This window comes from Sarcophilus harrisii, chromosome 3 (assembly GCF_902635505.1).
Source record: "Sarcophilus harrisii chromosome 3, mSarHar1.11, whole genome shotgun sequence".
Classification (NCBI taxonomy): domain Eukaryota; kingdom Metazoa; phylum Chordata; class Mammalia; order Dasyuromorphia; family Dasyuridae; genus Sarcophilus; species Sarcophilus harrisii.
The window spans coordinates 173,270,728-173,276,914 of NC_045428.1; the positions used below are offsets into that span (position 1 = coordinate 173,270,728).

Here is a 6,187-nt window from a genome sequence, read left to right on the forward strand (position 1 = left end):
TTCTTTCCAGAATTTTCATTTTAATTCTTTATTTGACTTTTTAAATTGATTGGTCTGATTTTTTTCTATTTTGCTGACGAATGCACATAGATATAAATTTTCCTCTGAGAACTGCTTTAGCTGCACCCCTTCCCCTCCTCCACATTTTACTATGTTGTTTTATTGTTACTGTATTTAGAGCAATTTTTGTTCCTGTGATTTGTTCTTTGACCTACAAATTCTTTAGGGTCAAAGTCTCCTTTAAAAAAAATAACATAATAAGACTACTGAAAAAAACTTCTAACTAAAAAGCCTTATTCATGCCTCCTTTCTTTAGAAGGCCAGAGGCCAGATTTGAACGTAGGTCCTTCTGACTTCAGGACTGGTACTCTACCCACTATACTATCTAGCTGCCTCCTTTATAAATTTTTTTAAAAGAGAATTAGCTATATTACATTGATATTCTATTGGTACTCTACCCACTATACTATCTAGCTGCCTCCTTTATAAATTTTTTAAAAAGAGAATTAGCTATATTACATATACATATATTACATATATACCAACTCTCTCAACAGCTCTCTGGAATTAATGCTGTATTCTATTATTCTACAGGAATCTTCACAGATGCTGGTGTTAAAGAGCCAATATATGCTACCATTGGTGCTGGTGCGGTGAATGTGGTTTTTACTGTAGTTTCGCTCTTTTTGGTGGAGCGAGCAGGAAGGAGAACCCTTCATCTAATAGGATTGATACTCATTTGTGGATGAGCTACATCTGTATCGCCGCCATCTTTGGATTTGTAGCCTTCTTTGAAATTGGCCCAGGACCCATTCTTTGGTTCATTGTTGCCAAGCTCTTCAGTCAAGGACCCCGCCCGGCCGCCATGGCCGTGGCTGGCTGTTCCAACTGGACTTCAAACTTCCTTGTGGGGATGCTCTTCCCTACGGCCATAAATATTTGGGATCCTACGTTTATTGTCTTTACTTTCTTCCTCATCTTCTTCTTTTTGTTCACCTTCTTCAAAGTCCCTGAGACCAAGGGCAGAACTTTTGAGAATATTGCCCAGGTCTTTGAAAGCAAGAGTCAGGGTTCTATGAACCCCACCTTAATGGCAGAGAAAAGCCCCAGTGTGGATGTAAACAACATTGATCCAGTCAAGGAGTCCTCATCATCCGCCCTCTAAAATCCCACCTCCTTCCATACCTCTCCTCTTCCAGTCTCCCAACATGGAAAAACATCTCTCTGAGGTGGTGGGCCCTCATCAGGATACTTATAACCCAGGACTGTTTGATTGCTGCTACTGTGTTTCTTTTTCACCTTACTCCAAGAGCACGGAGATGAACCTAGTGCTGGAGTCAACTCAGCTTTACCAGCTTTTAAACATTTAATATCATGGACGCTGAACATACTCTGCTAAAGAGAGATCAGGTGAACTTTCCCTCGTTTCTGGAGGGATTGGCTCCTTGGCACATGTGCCTAACCTTTGCCACTTCTTCATTTCCTTGGGTTCTAATAGTGATTCATTGAGGTACCTAGAAATCAGAAGAAGGGATATCATTCTCATCCCAATAACTACAAGAGATATTATTTCAATAGTTGGGATAGGAGCTGGGTACGCGAAAGAGTTGGGGACCAAATAAGAGCTTCTTCCTCGCCTTTTTTTTTTTTTTTAAACAACTGCAGAGTTCATTAACTTGAGTTTTATTTATTTTATCTGCCGGTTTTATTTCATAAATATTTATTTTTCTAGTGTAAAAAGAAAATTGCACAAAATAATGAAAACTGTTGAGGGCAGAGAAGGGAGAGGGGTATAAATTTAAAACAAAGACTGGGGAGAAGTAAAAAGTATTTTGGAGGACTTTATGCAGCAAGGATGGAAGAAATACAGGGAGAGATGGAGTGGAAGGGCATGTGAAATGGTAGTGGAGGTTTTCACATGACCTATAGCGATTTCTGTACTCCATGAAAACGATAATAGACTTGGGAAAGAAGACAGGCAGTGTTGTGATGCCTGCAGAAGCCACTGTTTTCCTTTGGGTATTTTTTTCCTTTTTCCTTTTTTTTTTTCCGTTAAACTATATAATGTTACTTGGAAACTGCAATATTATTGACATCATAGGCAGTGAAGTTGAATGCGGTTGGAGGGTTCTACCTCTGGAGAAAGATGGGTTTTCTAAATTTCTCTGAAAACTCCCCCTTTCACCAGATGGAACTCATTTCACTTTATAGCTTCTATTTTTCCCCTCCCCTTGAGGTGGGAAAATAATGTTGAGAATTGTTTCTCAGTACAGAAAGGCAAAATTTTCCTTGTTTTTGTTCTTTGGGATTTTCTTAGGTTTTGGGTGTCTTTGGTTTCCCCCACCCCCACATCCCATTTTAGAACAGGATTTAAGGGATAATATTCATAAGGCACTAGAAATTGGAATGGAGGTAGATTATGGGACTACGAGTTTTAGTTTTTAGTGGGAGGGGTGACGTTTTGCCCCTGTGTCCTTATTCAAGTGAAGAAATGGTCATGGCTTCCTTGTAAATATGTTGGCATCAGTCCACTGGAGGAAACTTGGGTTAGGTGAAGGTCCATTCATAATTCACATTTAATTTAGATAGTAACAATATATATCTAAAGTCATTGTCTTCCTCCAGGGTCAAATGTGTCTTAAATTGTTCATGAATATTGTTGCTGTTATGATTTATGTGTTACTCCTCATTCCTCCTGGTTCTCTGTGTGTATAAACAACTACTGCCTTGGCTGGACATTATTTAACCAGCCTCCCTACTAATACTCCTTGAATCTTAAGTTTCCCCAGGACAGACACACACACACCCATTCACACCCTCTACCTCCCTGATGCTGGCTAAATTGTATATTCTATTGAACCACCAATTAAGAGTCCTTTACTGAGAACAAAATAACCTTTAATGAGTTTCATCAATTCTAGGTGGAATGGGAAAGAAAGATGCTCTGAATATTTAAGGGGCTCGGGACAGGGAGAAGGTTTGACCTCTGTAGACAAAATGGGTATCAGAAAAAGGGTAAAGTGGGGGTACTATATCTCACAAAGAGGCAAAGGAAACCTATTATATCTGAGAGAAAGAATGGAGGGGGATGAATATAGTGGGTATTTTACTGCCATAAGAATTGACTTTAAGAGAAAAAATTTTAGACATATTCAATATATGGTGAAACTTCTCCCATCTCACTGAAAAGTGAGAAGGGAAAAGTGAAAAGGGAAGGAATAAGCTAAGCAGAAGGGAATACAGAAACTGAGAGGCAAAGGAGTAAGATGGGGGAGGAACTCTAAGGTGGGGAGGAGGGATACTAAAAAGGGAGGGCTGTGAGAAACAAGTGGTGCTCACAAGTTTAATACTGGGAAGGGTTGGGTAAGGGGGAAAGAAGGGAGAAAAGCATAAATAGGGGTTAACAAGATGGCAAGTAATACAGAATGGGTAATTTTAACCATAAATGTGAACGGGGTAAACTCCCCCATAAAGAGGAAGCGATTAGCAGAATGGATTAAAAGCCAGAATCCTACAATATGTTGTTTACAGGAAACACACCTGAAGCAGGGAGATACATGCAGAATAAACGTAAAAGGATGGAGCAAAATCTACTATGCTTCAGGTGAAGTCAAAAAAGCAGGGTAGCCATCCTGATCTCAGATCAAGCAAAAGAAAAATTGATCTAATTAAAAGAGATAAGGAAGGGCACTATATCTTGCTAAAGGGTAGCACAAATAATGAAGCAATATCAATATTAAACATATATGCACCAAGTGGTGTAGCATCTAAATTCTTAAAAGAGAAATTAAGAGAGCTGCAAGAAGAAATAGATAGCAAAACTATAATAGTGGGAGATCTCAACTTTGCACTCTCAGAATTAGATAAATCAAATCACAAAATAAATAAAAAAGAAGTCAAAGAGGTAAATAGAATACTAGAAAAGTTAGATATGATAGACCTCTGGAGAAAACAAAATGGAGACAGAAAGGAGTACACTTTCTTTTCAGCAGTTCATGGAACCTATACAAAAATAGACAATATATTAGGACATAAAAACCTCAAACTCAAATGCAGTAAGGCAGAAATAGTGAATGCATCCTTTTCAGACCATGATGCAATAAAAATTACACTCAACAAAAGCCAGGGGAAAGTAGACCAAAAAATAATTGGAAACTAAATAATCTCATACTAAAGAATGATTGGGTGAAACAGCAAATCATAGACATAATTAATAACTTTACCCAAGAAAATGACAATAATGAGACATCATATCAAAATGTGTGGGATGCAGCCAAAGCGGTAATAAGGGAAATTTCATATCTCTAGAGGCTTACTTGCATAAAGTAGAGAAAGAGAAGGTCAACAATTGACTTGCAACTAAAAATGCTAGAAAAGGAACAAATTAAAAACCCCAGTCAAACACTAAACTTGAAATTCTAAAATAAAAGGAGAGATCAATAAAATTGAAAGTAAAAAACTATTGAATTAATTAATAAAACTAAGAGTTGGTTCTATGAAAAAACCAACAAAATAGAACAAACTCTTAGTAAATCTGATTAAAAAAAGGAAAGAGGAAAATCAAATTGTTAGTCTTAAAAATGAAAAGGGAGAACTTGCCACTAATGAAGAGGAAATTAGAGCAATAATTAGGAATTATTTTGCCCAACTTTATGGCAATAAATTTGACAACTTAAATGAAATGGAAGAATACCTTCAAAAATATAGCTTTCCCAGATTAACAGAGGAAGAAGTAAATATCCTAAATAGTCCCATCTTAGAAAAAGAAATAGAACAAGCTATTAACCAACTCCCTAAGAAAAAATCCCCAGGACCAGATGGATTTACATGTGAATTCTACCAAACATTTAAAGAACAATTAACCCCAATGCTATATAAACTATTTGAAAAAATAGGGACTGAAGGAGTCCTACCAAACTCCTTTTACGACACAGACATGGTACTGATACCTAAACCAGGTAGGCTGAAAACAGAGAAAGAAAATTATAGACCAATCTCTCTAATGAATATCGATGCTAAAATCTTAAATAAAATATTAGCAAAAAGATTACAGAAAATCATCCCCAGGATAATACACTATGATCAAGTAGGATTTATACCAGGAATGCAGGGCTGGTTCAATATTAGGAAAACTATTAGCATAATTGACTATATCAATAAGCAAACTAACAAAACCATATGATCATCTCAATAGATGCAGAAAAAGCATTTGATAAAATCCAACATCCATTCCTAATAAAAACACTTGAGAGTATAGGAATAAATGGACTTTTTCTTAAAATAGTCAGGAGCATATATTTAAAACCATCAGTAAGCATCATATGCAATGGGGAAAAACTGGAATCTTTCCCAGTAAGATCTGGAGTGAAGCAAGGTGCCCACTGTCACCATTATTATTCAATATTGTATTAGAAACACTAGCCTCCAATAAGAGTCAGAAAGAGATTAAAGGAATCAGAATAGGCAGTGAGGAAACCAAACTATCACTCTTTGCAGATGATATGATGGTATACTTAGAGAACCCTAGAGATTCTACAAAAAAGCTATTAGAAATAATCCATAACTTTAGCAAAGTTGCAGGTTATAAAATAAATCCCCATAAATCCTCAGCATTTTTATACATCACCAACAAAATCCAACAGCAAGAGATACAAAGAGAAATTCCATTCAGAATAACTGTACAGCATAAAAATATTTGGAATCTATCTACCAAAGAAAAGTCAGGAATTATATGAGCTTAAATTACAAAAACTTTCCACACAAATAAAGTCAGACTTAAACAATTGAAAAATATCAATGCTCCTGGATAGGTTGATATATAATAAAGATGACAATACTCCCTAAACTAATCTATTTATTTAGTGCTATACCAATCAGGCTTCCAAGAAAATATTTTAATGATCTAGAAAAATAAAACAAAATTCATATGGAATAATAAAAGGTCAAGAATCTCAAAAGAATTAATGAAAAAAAAAATCAAATGAAGGTGGCTTAGCTGTACCTGATCTAAAACTATATTATAAAGCAGTAGTCACCAAAACCATTTGGTATTGGCTAAGAAATAGATTAGTTGATCAGTGGAACAGGTTAGGTACACAAGACAGAATAGTCAACTATAGCAATTTAGTGTTTGACAAACCCAAAGATCCTCACTTTTGGGATAAGAACTCATTATTTGACAAAACTG

The 6,187-nt window shown here is 36.1% G+C and overlaps 1 pseudogene; it reads left to right on the forward strand.

Annotated features, from left to right (window-relative positions):
- Positions 1-545: 545 nt before the first annotated feature.
- On the forward strand, positions 546-1,467 carry LOC100928544 (annotated as a pseudogene).
- Positions 1,468-6,187: the final 4,720 nt, after the last annotated feature.